Below are 12,629 nucleotides of genomic sequence, written 5' to 3'. Positions count from 1 at the left end.
AGCCCGATGTGGAGCTCGAACTGGTGAACCGTGAGATCATGACGCTTAACCGACTGAGCCACCCAGGTGCCCCGGAATGTTTTTGGTTCTAGAACAGTGTTTCTCAAACCCGAGCAGTGTGCAGACACTTGGAAAAGGAAAACAAAATGTCTAGACTTCAATTTAATAATTTTCACAATGTGCTACCTGAGTGAATACAACACAAAGCTAAACGGGCGCAGGGCATCCATGAACGCCATGCTGGCTCTCCACATTGTGCTGAGCAGGGACCACATGGAAGCAACTCTACCTAAGGGCCCTGCAGTTGGCGTTGATCTTGGCACCACCTGCTCTTGTGTGGGTGTCTTCCGGCACAGGAAAGTGGAAATGATTAGGGAAATCAAACCACCCCAAGTTATGTCACCTGTAGTGACACCAAACCATTGATTGATCCAGTCGCAATGAATCCCAGCAACACGGTTTTTGATGCCAAGCACCTGATTGGACGTAGATTCGACGATGCTGTTGTCCAGTCCGATAGGAAGCATTGGCCCTTCATGGTGGTGAATGATGCTGGCAGGCCCAAAGTCCAAGCAGAATACAAGGGAGAGACAAAACTGTTTCTATCCAGAAGAGATGTCCTCTCTGGTTTTGACAAAGATGAAGGAAATTGCAGAGGCCCACCTCGGGAAGACTGTTCCCAAGGTTGTTGTCTCAGTACCTACTTCAGTGGTGCTCAGCGTCAAGCTAGCAATGATGCTGAACTGTTGCTGGCCTCAGTGTACTCAGATTCATCAATGAACCAACTGCTGTGGCTGTTGCTTATGGCTTAGACAAAAAGGTTGGAGCTGAAAGGAATGTGCTCATCTTTGACTTCGGAAGTGGCGCTTTTGATGTGTCAGCTCTCACTATTGAAGATGGGATCCTTGAGGTGAAATCTACATCTGGAGACACCCACTTAGGTGAAAAAGACTTTGACAACTGAATGGTCAACCATTTTATTGCAGAGTTCAAGTGTAAATGTAAGAAGGACATCAGCGAGAACAAGAGGGCAGTCCATCACCTCCATACTGCTTGCAAATGTGCTAAGCATATACTTTCTTCCAGCACCCAGGCCAGTGTGTTTTTTTTTTTAATTTTTTTAACGTTTATTTACTTTTGAGACAGAAAGAGACAGAGCATGAACGGGGGAGGGGCAGAGAGAGAGGGAGACACAGAATCGGAAGCAGGCTCCAGGCTCTGAGCCATCAGCCCAGAGCCCGACGCGGGGCTCGAACTCACGGACCGCGAGATCGTGACCTGAGCTGAAGTCGGACGCTCAACCGACTGAGCCACCCAGGCGCCCCCCAGCACCCAGGCCAGTATTGAGAGTGATTCTTTGTATGAAGGAATCAACTTCTATACCTCTATCACTCATGCCCAGTTTGAAGAATTAAGTGCTGACCTGTTCCACGGCACCCTGGACCCTGTAGAAAAAGCCCTTTGGGATGCCAAACTAGACAAGTCTTGGATCCATGATATTGTCCTGGTGGGTGGTTCTATCCATATTCCCAAGTTCATAGACTTCTTCAGGACTTCTTCAATGGAAAGGAACTGAATAAGACCATCAACCCTGATGAGGCTGTTGCTTATGATGCAGCTGCCCAGGCAGCCATTCTTTCTGGAGAAATATATGAAAATGTTCAAGATTTGCTGCTGTTGAATGTCACTCCTCTTTCTCTTGGCATTGAAACTGGTAGAGGAGTCATGACTGACTTATCAAGGGCAATACCACCATTCCTACCCCTTTCCTAAGATTGAAGTCACATTTGATATTGATGCTAGTGGCATCCTCAGGGTCTCTGCTGTGGATAAGAGCACAGGAAAAGAGAACGGGATTGCCATCACAAAGGACAAGGGCTGCTTGAGCAAGGGAGACATTGAGCTCATGGTCCAGGAAGCCGAGAAGTACAAAGCTGAAGATGAGATGCAGTGGGACAAAGTGTCTTCCAAGAATTCACTTGAATCTCACACATTCAACATGAAAGCAACCATTGAAAATGAAAAACTTTAGGGCAAAATCAACAATGAGGACAAACAGAAGATTCTTGACAAGTGTAATGAAGTCATCAACTGGCTTGATAAGAACCAGACTGCTGATAAGGAAGAATTTGAACATAGCAGAAAGAGCTAGAGAAAGTCTGCAACCCCATCATGACCAAGCTGTACCAGAGCACAGGAGGCATGCTGGGAGGAATGTTTTGGGGCTTCCCTGGTGGTGGAGCTCCCCCATCTGGTGGTGCCTCCTCTGTGCCCACCGTTGAAGAGGTTGATTAAGCCAACCTGAGAATAGGTGTAGCATTGTTCTGCATGAGACGTTTGAAGGACCCAAATTGGTAGCAAATGCCATGGAAGTTTTAAAGTCAAGCTGCTGTAGTAAATAAACTAGGCATCCTTGATACTTGAATATGGAATGTGTGTGCAGGGGAAGGAAATAAACATTGCACTTTATAAGCACCGTATGGTAAGTGGAAAATGCAATGTCTTAAATAAAACTGTATTTAAAATCGGCACCAAAAATAAAATAAAATAAATAGGCACAAAGTCCCTATACTTGTTGCTTTCATATAGGCCAAACATTAAATACAATCAAAACTAAAAACAACCACTATAAAACACTGGCTAATTTAATGTGACTGATGATATTCTTTGCTAGTTGATTCACTGATCACAATGTGAACTGGGTACTGAATGCTGACTCAAGTTCTTTGGAGTTTGGCATGCCCCATATTCTCCAGGACTTTCTCTCTTGGAAGTTCTGCAAACCCTAATTTGTGCAGCAGGCTGTACAAATACATCTATTACATTTGACTTGTTTCTTTTCTCATTAGTCTGTGAGAATGAGTAGCAGCCGTGTCAACCCTGCAGACATAAAAATAAATGCCAGTATGGGCTCTGGTCATCTGTGATGTACCATGATCGTCCAGATGATCCAGAAGATGTCAATATTACTGTGTTAAGGTTGTCATCTAAATGAAAACACCACATTAAACATTCTCATAGTAGTAGCCATGGACCACTTTGAATACATCTTTGGAACTCCATTGACTCACCACAGCTTAGAAACACTGGCTTATACAGAACCTGGGCTTAATATATGAATTACGTTTTTTCATTTTACATTTATTACAAATATAATAGATATTCACTGTAGACATTTCAGAAAATTGAAATAATTCAAAAAATAAAATAAACACTATAATGCCATCATGCAGAGAAAAGGCACCGTTAACATTTAAATATCTTTTGTTTCACTATGCAAATACATGTGTATGCATATCGTTCTGTACCCTATTGAAGAACTTTTTTTCACTTAGCAAAGCACTGAGGGCAGCTTTCCAGATTACTAAATATTCTCCTACAATAACATTTTGATTGCCTTCAATTCGTCAATTCTTGGTGTCTGTCAGAATGTTCTTAATTGAATATTTAGATTGTTTCCAGTTTTCTGCCATCATAAATTATGCTGTGATAAATGAGCTTATTCCTGAGTTTTGTTACTCGTGAATAATGAGTCTATTTACTCGTGGGATATTGTCCTAGTATTAGAACTCCTACATGAAAGAGAATGCAAAATTTAAAAGATTTGTGCACATACTAATTTTATGAATCAAATATGATAAAATAAAGACGTGGTGGTGATAACTCATAGCTGGATGAAGACGCATGGCTTAGGTGATTGTGAAAAATGATTGGTTCATTATTGGTACTCTGGGACAGAGAAAGCTGACTTAAAATGAAAACTTTTTAATATCATAGGGCAGTAATTTATTTGCATATAAAGGGCCTATTATTATTGTTTTAAATGAATGAATACATGATTTTTTCTCTTACTTTTTTGGAAATAATTATAAACTCAGAAGAAGTTGCAAAAATAGTACAGAGAGATCCCCTGTACTCTTCCTTCAGCTTTCCCCAGAGGTAGCATGTTACTTAACTATGGTACGTTATCAGAACCAGGATATTGATATTGGGATTATACTATTAACTAGATTATAGAGCTTACTCAGATTTTACCAATTTCTATTTATTTAAAAAAAATTTTTTTAACGTTTACGTATTTTTGAGAGAGACAGAGCATGACCAGGAGAAAGGCAGAGAAAGAAGGAGACACAGAACTGGAAGCAGGCTCCAGGCTCTGAGCTGTCAGCAGAGAGCCCAGCGCAGGGCTCGAACTCGCCAGTGGTGAGATCATGACCTGGGCTGAAGTTGGATACTTAACCGACTGAGCCATGCAGGTGCCCCAGATTTTACCAAATTTTACATCTATTCACTGTGTGTGTGTGTGTGTGTGTGTGTGTGTGTGTGCGCTGTTCTATGAAATTGTCTCATATGTGGACATTCTCCTTAGAGAACTGTTCCATCATCACTACATGGAAACTCCCTTCGACGATCCTTTCCGGCCTCCCCTTCCCCTCACTCCCTGGAAATCATTGTTCTGTTCCCCACCTCTATAATTTTGTCATTTTTAGAACGTTACATGAATGAAGCCACACTAGGGCATTTGTTGTGAAACACAGTAACTTCAACAAGCCTGGGAAGTATGCCCTAGGTTTCTGTTTACTCTTTGGCCATCAAGGTTGTTGTAGCTGAGATCAGAAGGAAGAGATGTCTCTTTGACATCATTGTAACGAACAAAAATCCCCTAAAAGCTAGAAATGTATTCTATTCAGTTTCGTATCTCTGTCATCCTGGGTGATACTCATTATATGTAATAGCCTGTAAGGAACAATGCCTGAAGCGATCAGAATCGACATGAGCTGTAGATTCATCAGCTTCACCATGCCACTGGACACCCTCGCATCTCATCCCTGCCTGGAACCTCGCACAGTGCCAGGCAGATGTTGGTATGTCTTAGTCAGCTTGGGCTGCTATCACAAAAATACCATAGATGGAATGGCTTTAAACAACAAACAAGTATTTCTGACAACTCTGGAGGCTGCTAAGTCCAAGATCAAGGTGCTGGCAGATCTGGGGTTTGGTGAGGGCCCCCTTCTTGGTTTGCAGGTGATCGTACTCTTGCTGTGTCCTCACATGGTGGAGAGCAGAGACATGGAGCGAGCTCTTGTGTCCCCTCCTTAAAAGGATACTAATCCCATTCACGAGGGCTCCACCCTTTGGCTTATTTCCCAAACACTTCACCTCCTAATATTATCCTATTTGGGGTGTGGTTTCAAAATATGCATTTTTGGGGGACACAGGCATTGATTCCATGTCGAGGCACCAGATAAATGTCTTTTGAATGAATGAGGCATTATTGTCTCTCTTTTATGGTTCCTCTGGCCCAAATCCCAGAAGTCTGTAGGCCTTCTGTGTGGTGTTCTCACAGCTAAGCACGAATAAGATGTGCATCCTTTACAATTCTGAACACCATGTTAACAAACCCTGGAGCAGTCACCCTCAGTGCAATGCCGTGGAATAAAGAAATCCAGTCTACGTTTGGTCTTACTGCTTCTACCGACCTTACATTTAATCTTCTCTTCTTAATACAAGTGATTCTAAACCTATGCCCAAGATCCAGACAAGAAACATAGGGAGAGAATGTGGAATTCAATCACGGAGCAAAGACGTTAGGTGAATCTAATTGAGGGGGAAAAGAAACTAGCTGCAACTTGGTTAAAGGAGCAGAATTTCTTCTCCCTAAATTAGGTGATAAAACACTGAAATAAGCAAATGATAAAAATTGGTCTAAGGCATAACTAGAAGTATATTCGATATGCAGGGCTCCGAAACTAACTCCAACTGGAAGAACTGGGCATTGGGTCCCCTGCTGACATAGCTCACAGAACTAAACAGTTAGAAAGACACCAGCTTGTTCATCTGGAATCTGGGCAGAATCAGCTTTGAAACACAGTGCCCGGATCCCATGGCTAGATACTGAATTTGACGGATAAATGTGTCACAGTCCTGAATCTTTGACCCAGAGAACATGGCACCCCTGGTGGGTAAATGTTTCTTCCCAAATTGGGAAAATGACTTTACAACCCACAGAAGATGCTAAAGGAAGCAGAGAGATGATGAAATGAGCCAACCTCCATAGCCCTAATGCTTCTCTGCTAAGTTTAGGAATGCATCTTGCCATCAGTTTTATTTGTGGTTAGACGCTATTAAAGGTGTCGGAAATGGTCTGACATAATATTGCAGAATTAACCTTGAAGTTTGATTTGAAATGTGTAATTAATATTAGACATATTAGTTTATTTCGAGAGGGGTACAATACCTTGATTACATATGTACATTGTTTTTTACCTATTTAAGAGATCAGCCTTGAGCACAGCTGATTCTTCCCCGTTGTAGCATTTTCTCCATCTGGTTCTCAGGATCCTACCTTGCCCGAGGCCTGTGCTATAGCCGCTTTGCTGATTTGTCTTCCTCTGTTCAACCTCAAGTTGGAGTGTTCGGACTCAGCCTTGGCTCTACCTTTCCACTCTCCCTAGCCCCATCCCATCTCACAGCATAAACACCACGGATGCCCTGGTGACCCTCCAATGCACGTATCTGACCTGGATCTCTGTTCTGAGATCCCAAATTGGATCTTCGTCTGCTCTTTGGCACCCTTGCTCCCGTCAAGGCCTCGCAAACCTTGTAGACCTAAGGCCAATTCATGACCCATCCCACCGCCACCCTATCACAACCCCTGGCAGTTTCTTTCCCTTAAGGGTTCCCCATCTCAGGAGATAGCAAGAAACTCTTCCTTTTAGTTGTTCACGCCAAAATTCTTACAGTCATCCATGACGCTTCCCTTTTTCTCATGAGGCACAGCCAGTCTTATCAGGGAATGCGTTCACTGCTTCTTCAAAGCACATGATTACTACCATTTCCCTTTCCACTATCTCCACTGTTTCTTTTTTTTTTTTTTTTAATTTTTTTTTCAACGTTTATTTATTTTTGGGACAGAGAGAGACAGAGCATGAACGGGGGAGGGGCAGAGAGAGAGGGAGACACAGAATCGGAAACAGGCTCCAGGCTCTGAGCCATCAGCCCAGAGCCCGACGCGGGGCTCGAACTCACGGACCGCGAGATCGTGACCTGGCTGAAGTCGGACGCTTAACCGACTGCGCCACCCAGGCGCCCCTATCTCCACTGTTTCTACCCTGGTGGATCCACACCACCATCATCTCTTACCTGGATTACTGCGACTGCCTATTAGATAGTCTTCCTTTTTTGCTCTAGTCCCCACACATGAATGAAGGAGGTCCTGTTTAAAAGGTAAGGCAGATCCCGTCTCCCCAATGCTCAAAACCCTCTGCTGGCTCCCATTTCATTAAAGACAAAAGCAAAAGTCTTAACAGTATCCCACAAGGCCCCATGTGACCTACTTTTTATATAGAAAATGTAAAAGAAAAAGGAACATAGAGGGCATGAATCAAAAGTGTAGCAGTCTCTCAGGCAGAGAAGAACTTCCACTTATCTATTGAGATCCTGAAGAATCAATTATACATAGCCCATATCTATAATAAGAAATCTCCAGCGTGAGTCTGAATGTCCTGACTTTTGGACCAGTTTTTATCCATTGGACTGTGCTCAATAATTCTGCCACACCCTGCTTTTATTCTTCCAGCATGGCCAGCCACATTTTGAACTAATAAGTCATAAATGTGGAACTGGCATAGGCATTAATGAAAAGTAATGCAGGACTTATTCAGCACATTTTAATTTACGCAAATGCCAAATCGTAGAAGCTCCGCTGACGTCTCTCGGTTAAGACCTGTGTATAAAGAACTTATTTCGGAACCTTTTTGTCTAGATTTACTGCTGCTGACGAATAGAGTTCTTGAATTCTAGAGTGCTCAGCACCTGTCAAGGACTTAAATCTGATCACTGCTAATAACAACAGTGTATCACTTCCTTACCAAACAAGAGAAGCATCAGCTATTGTTAGAACAACGCATCCTTTTGAATAGACCCTGCAGGGCATTGTCACAAAGCCTGAGCCGTGGAGGGTTGACTGGTGTGGCTCAGCTTTCAAACATAAGTCATCTTGCACGTTAGTTATCATTCAGACTTGAAAACACAGGCCCAAGGACTTACGTGGATTAGACGCATTCAGGCGTGTTCACCTGGAGCGAGATTTGCTGATTTACTCTGAAAGTGTGCTCACAGTGTTGGCCACGCTGGCGGTTGCAGGCAGGGTGGGGAAGAGGTGAGGAGAAGCTGGACCCTAGGAGACTGGGGAGAAAACAGGCAGGTGGAAGAGAAAATGTAGGAGGCTCCACCGACCACCACAAACTAGATGAATTCAAACCAACTAAAACAAAACGTAAAAAGAAAGAATTCAGAAGAGGCTCCAAGAGGCAAGAAAAAAGGTAGTAAGTGGCCAGGCATTCTGTGGAGAAGCCAGTAAGTGCCAGAGAAGGGAGGCAAGAGAAAGGAGAAGCAGGAGTGTAGGGAAATGGATAATGTAGGAGAGGGCGGAGAGAACCATCCTTTTAGGAGCTAGCTGTGATGCTTCCTTTTCCTGGCAATCGGGGGCAGGGTTCAAGTATTACATGCTAAAAAGGCAATCTGTTCCTTCGTCAGAAGTCCAAGTACTCCAAGTATGGTGTATGGAAAGTTCTGTATACTGACAGCATCATCCATAAGAAATGCCCTTCACCTCACCATTTCCTTTGGGACAGAAAGTCTGACCAAAAGGGGTAGTAGCCACGTTTTTATTGAGCAATTACTACATGCCACTTGCTGCACTGAGTGCTCCGTTTGTGTGATCTCAGTGAATTCTTACAGCGCCACGAGTCAATAAATGTCATTATCCCCATTGTCACAGGAGTCGGAACTGACAGTGAGAGAAAGTTGCCCACAGCTAGTTCGAGCCGTGGCTTTAAATTCATGGACATCGGTTCCCAAACCCCACACTTACACAAGTGTAGTAAATTGTGATACATAACACATTGAAACACTATTAGGAAGAATTTCAAGGTCATCTGGTTCCATTGTCAAATTCCAGGCTGTCAACTCTTTCAGGCTGATGATGGGATTTTTAATGGTCTGTTGCAAAGTTAGAAAAATAAGGCCATTATTATGAAATTTTAATATCACCAAGTTTACTTAGAGCATTTTTTAAAATGTTTATTTATTTTTAAGAGACGGAGAGACAGAGTATGAGTGGGGAAGGGGCAGAGAGAGAGGGTGAGACACAGAATCTGAAGCAGGCTCCAGGCTCTGAGCTGTCAGCACAGAGCCCAATGCGGGGCTCGAACCCACCAGCCGTGGGATCATGACCTGAGCCGAAGTCGGACGCTCAACCGACTGAGCCACCCAGGCGCCCCTCTTAGAGAATTTCTTATTCTGATAGTGTGTCATCCTTTTTTCATAAGTCTCTAAAACAATGACCTTTCTTTAATGAAAATATGTTAATGATGGTTGGGTTTCTATTCGTATATGTAGATATATAAATACTTGGTGGCCCTGTGTTGCCACCTGCCATGTTTTCAGTTGTACTTGTCTAGGAAATCCAAAGCTCTAGGGACCACTGATCCGGTTTTAACCTATACTTGGGAATTCCCCACAACATCCCTAAAAGATAGCCACACAGGTTTTTTGTTTTTTTTCCATATTTCCAATGATAGAATTCACTACTTTTTCTAATGTTTATTTATTTATTGAGAGGGAGAGACTGATAGCACATGCAAGAGGGGAAGGGGCAGAGAGAGAGGGAGAGAGAGAGAATCCAAAGCAGGCTCCACACTTTCAGCGCAAAGCCCAGCACTGGGCTCAATCCCGTGAACCATGAGATCATGACCTGAGCCAGGTTTAAGAGTTGAACGCTCAACCGACTGGGCCCCTCAGGTGCCCCAAGAATTCACTACTTTTTCACAGAGTCCCTGCTCTATTGGGAAAATTTTCTTCCTTTTATTGAATTAGAGTCTGTCTTTATCTCATTAATGGAACAACAAAGAATAAGCATATCCTACTAGATTTGGAGGCAAATGTGTGAGGCACCCATCACCCATACTTTCCTCCTTCCAATACTTGCATATTGGCTGTCTTACCCATCACGCACTAGATGCCGCTTCATGAAAGCAGAGAGACCCTTTCCCTAGCGCCTAGGATGGTGCCTGGCGCAGAAGAGGTAAGCAACCAATATTTGCAAAATGAGTACTTTGTAAATGCAGACATTCGATAAATATCTGCTGAGTTTAATAATACAGCTAATCATCATCTACTTGATGGCACTTTAAATTTTATTTTAATTTTTTTTTTTTACCTTTGATTTCTTTTTGAGAGACAGAGCATGAATGAGGGAGGTGCAGAGAGAGGGGGAGACACAGAATCCGAAGCGGGCTCCAGGCTCTGAGCGGTCAGCACAGAGCCCGACGCGGGGCTCGAACCCACGAACTAAGAGATCATGACCTGAGACAAAGTCGGATGGTTAACCGACTGAGCCACCCAGGTGCCCCAGCGCTTCAAATTTTTAATGGTTGAAGTCAGCTTTCATGCCCCCAGTAAGGCTTCTTTCTTTTTCCAGACTAAGAATGACCAATCCCCTGAGTTGCTTCCCACGTGACAGTTTTTAGGCTCTTGCTGGTGTTCTGCCTTTGCACCACCCCAGAGCGTAAGTGGAGTTCCCAAAGCATTGCCTGAACACCGGAAGCAGGGCACCATGGGGCTTTGCCACGGCCAGCTCCGAAGGGTGTGTTTCCGCTCTGACCTTCATAACACGGCTGAAGCCTGCGTTGTTTAGGTCACATTATATGGTTCATCTATTTAGCATATGCTTGAGACATCTCCTGAATCCTTGTTACATTTCTTTTTATCAGGTAAAAATGTCTAGCTTCGGGCAACACTTAACATCTATCCCCTTTACATTTCATATTGGTTTTTGACCTATAATTTAGCCTATTGAAAGCCTTTTAAATGTTGATTTTTCATTCCTTCATTCACTCAACCATTGGTTAGTGAGCATGTACAACCCAGCAGGACCCATCTTCAAAGCCTCTCTCCTCTCTACCTTACCTCTCTCCTCTGTTACCTTGTGCGGTGAGCACAATAAACACGTATTCTTTGTATCGTCATTCCCCTGACCTGCCACAGTCCTCTGGGTTGACGTCTTCTCATAATCAATAGTCTTGTGATCGGTAGTTTAATGAGCTATAAATCCTCCAGCTTCCGCTGTCATGTAGCCCCTGCTGTCCTCGGGATAGAAAGAGAACCTCGCCCAGGGTTTTGTTAGCTCATGCTCTCAAGATTTGAAATGTATCCCCGGGAGCAGAGTAGATTGCCCTCTGAAGAAGGAAAGAGATGGCCATGTGGTCTGCTGCACAAGTCAGCCTCATAAGCGAAGATGCCCACCCTGGACATGCACAGCTTCCAGCAGAGCTGGGAGCCGTGACTTTTCCCAAATGCTGTGGGCTGAGGCCATCAATTCTCTTGCACCAGCCCTGCCCTGCCCTTCCTGTCCATCAGCCGCAATTCAGCAGCCACGTCTCCGGGGAACCCTTTCATGCCGGGCACTGTCCCCACAACAGCCCCGTGCCGGGCCTGCGTGTCACAAACAAGGAAACTGAGGCACAGGGCAGCTGTGAAACTTGCCCAAGTCTGGGAGTTGGAGAAACGGAGCTGGAGTGTGGACCAGGCTGCCGGAGCCCATAGAACCTACCTCTCCCCTCTGCCGTAGGAGCTGTGGTTTCAGAGCCTGGCTGGCCTTTGCCTCGCCTTCTTTTGCTCAGGGCTGTTCCGAAAGACTCTCTCGTTCCCCTCACCATGCACTTGGCTGCCATGACATCCAAACACTCTACTGTGTACTTCACATACATGTCCTCACTCAGCTGCAGGCGAGGGAGCTCTTATTATTCTGTTTATAGATCAGGACACAGAAAGGGGGAAGTAACTTTCTCAACATCAGTATGCTTCCAAAAATGCATCTCACTGCTTCAGGGCCCTATTTACTCTGCTTCTATCTACCCACTTCTGAGTTCTCTAGACAAAGTCATTCCCAACCCTCTGCTGACGACGTTCCCTGAGAGTCTAGTAATCTTCACAGAAACACGGTTAAGGGGATTCAACTGGACTTCTGTAAAGCAGTGGAAGTTTATAGTAACCAGTTTTTTTTTTGTTTGTTTTTGTTTGACTTTAATGATAACAGGTCGAACTCTAAACATAAACGCATTATGTAAAAAAACTTCAAAAGAAGATAGGAGAGCTCCAAATGTCACTTTCCATAGGGAACCTACCTGTAGTCGTGCTTTATGCAAAGGTTGGATTTTTCTATTTGGAGAGGCTTAGCCCTGGGGTTTGAATCCGTGTTCTAGAATGATCACAAGTACAGTGGGAACATTATCTTTCTCATACAGTATATTTGGTGCTCCATTTGCCTTTGATTTATAAAATAGTAACAGTTTTGAACCAAGTTGTCCCAGGTGGGACTCGAAATAATTTCACATTATAGTCAGGGGCACAGGGTTCACCTTCTCTGCCTGTCCTGAGTCCTCTTCAAGATTCTTCCATTTCACTGAGATCATTCTCTGATATCAACTGCCTTGAAAACCCCCTCTGGTTTCCCTGGGATCATACTTTCAACCGTTTTGCTTGTAACGTCGAGCACACGCTTAACATTTAATTACTTGAATCAGAATTAGTTCAGAGTGTGGTCTGGTCAACTTTCAGTTTTATTT

At 43.9% G+C, this 12,629-nt stretch overlaps 1 protein-coding gene and 1 pseudogene across 2 annotated transcripts in view; both read left to right on the top strand.

The window, feature by feature from the left end:
* The window catches only part of RCAN2 (regulator of calcineurin 2), a 279,972-nt gene that overhangs the window by 97,478 nt on the left and 169,865 nt on the right, over window positions 1-12,629 (top strand). The gene's annotated exons all lie outside the window — the stretch shown is intronic.
* On the top strand, window positions 178-2,295 carry LOC125165542 (heat shock cognate 71 kDa protein-like; annotated as a pseudogene).

Source organism: Prionailurus viverrinus, chromosome B2, assembly GCF_022837055.1.
Source record: "Prionailurus viverrinus isolate Anna chromosome B2, UM_Priviv_1.0, whole genome shotgun sequence".
Classification (NCBI taxonomy): Eukaryota; Metazoa; Chordata; class Mammalia; order Carnivora; family Felidae; genus Prionailurus; species Prionailurus viverrinus.
The sequence above is the reverse complement of the archived record's forward strand: the minus strand, read 5'-3'. Positions and strand labels throughout refer to the sequence as shown.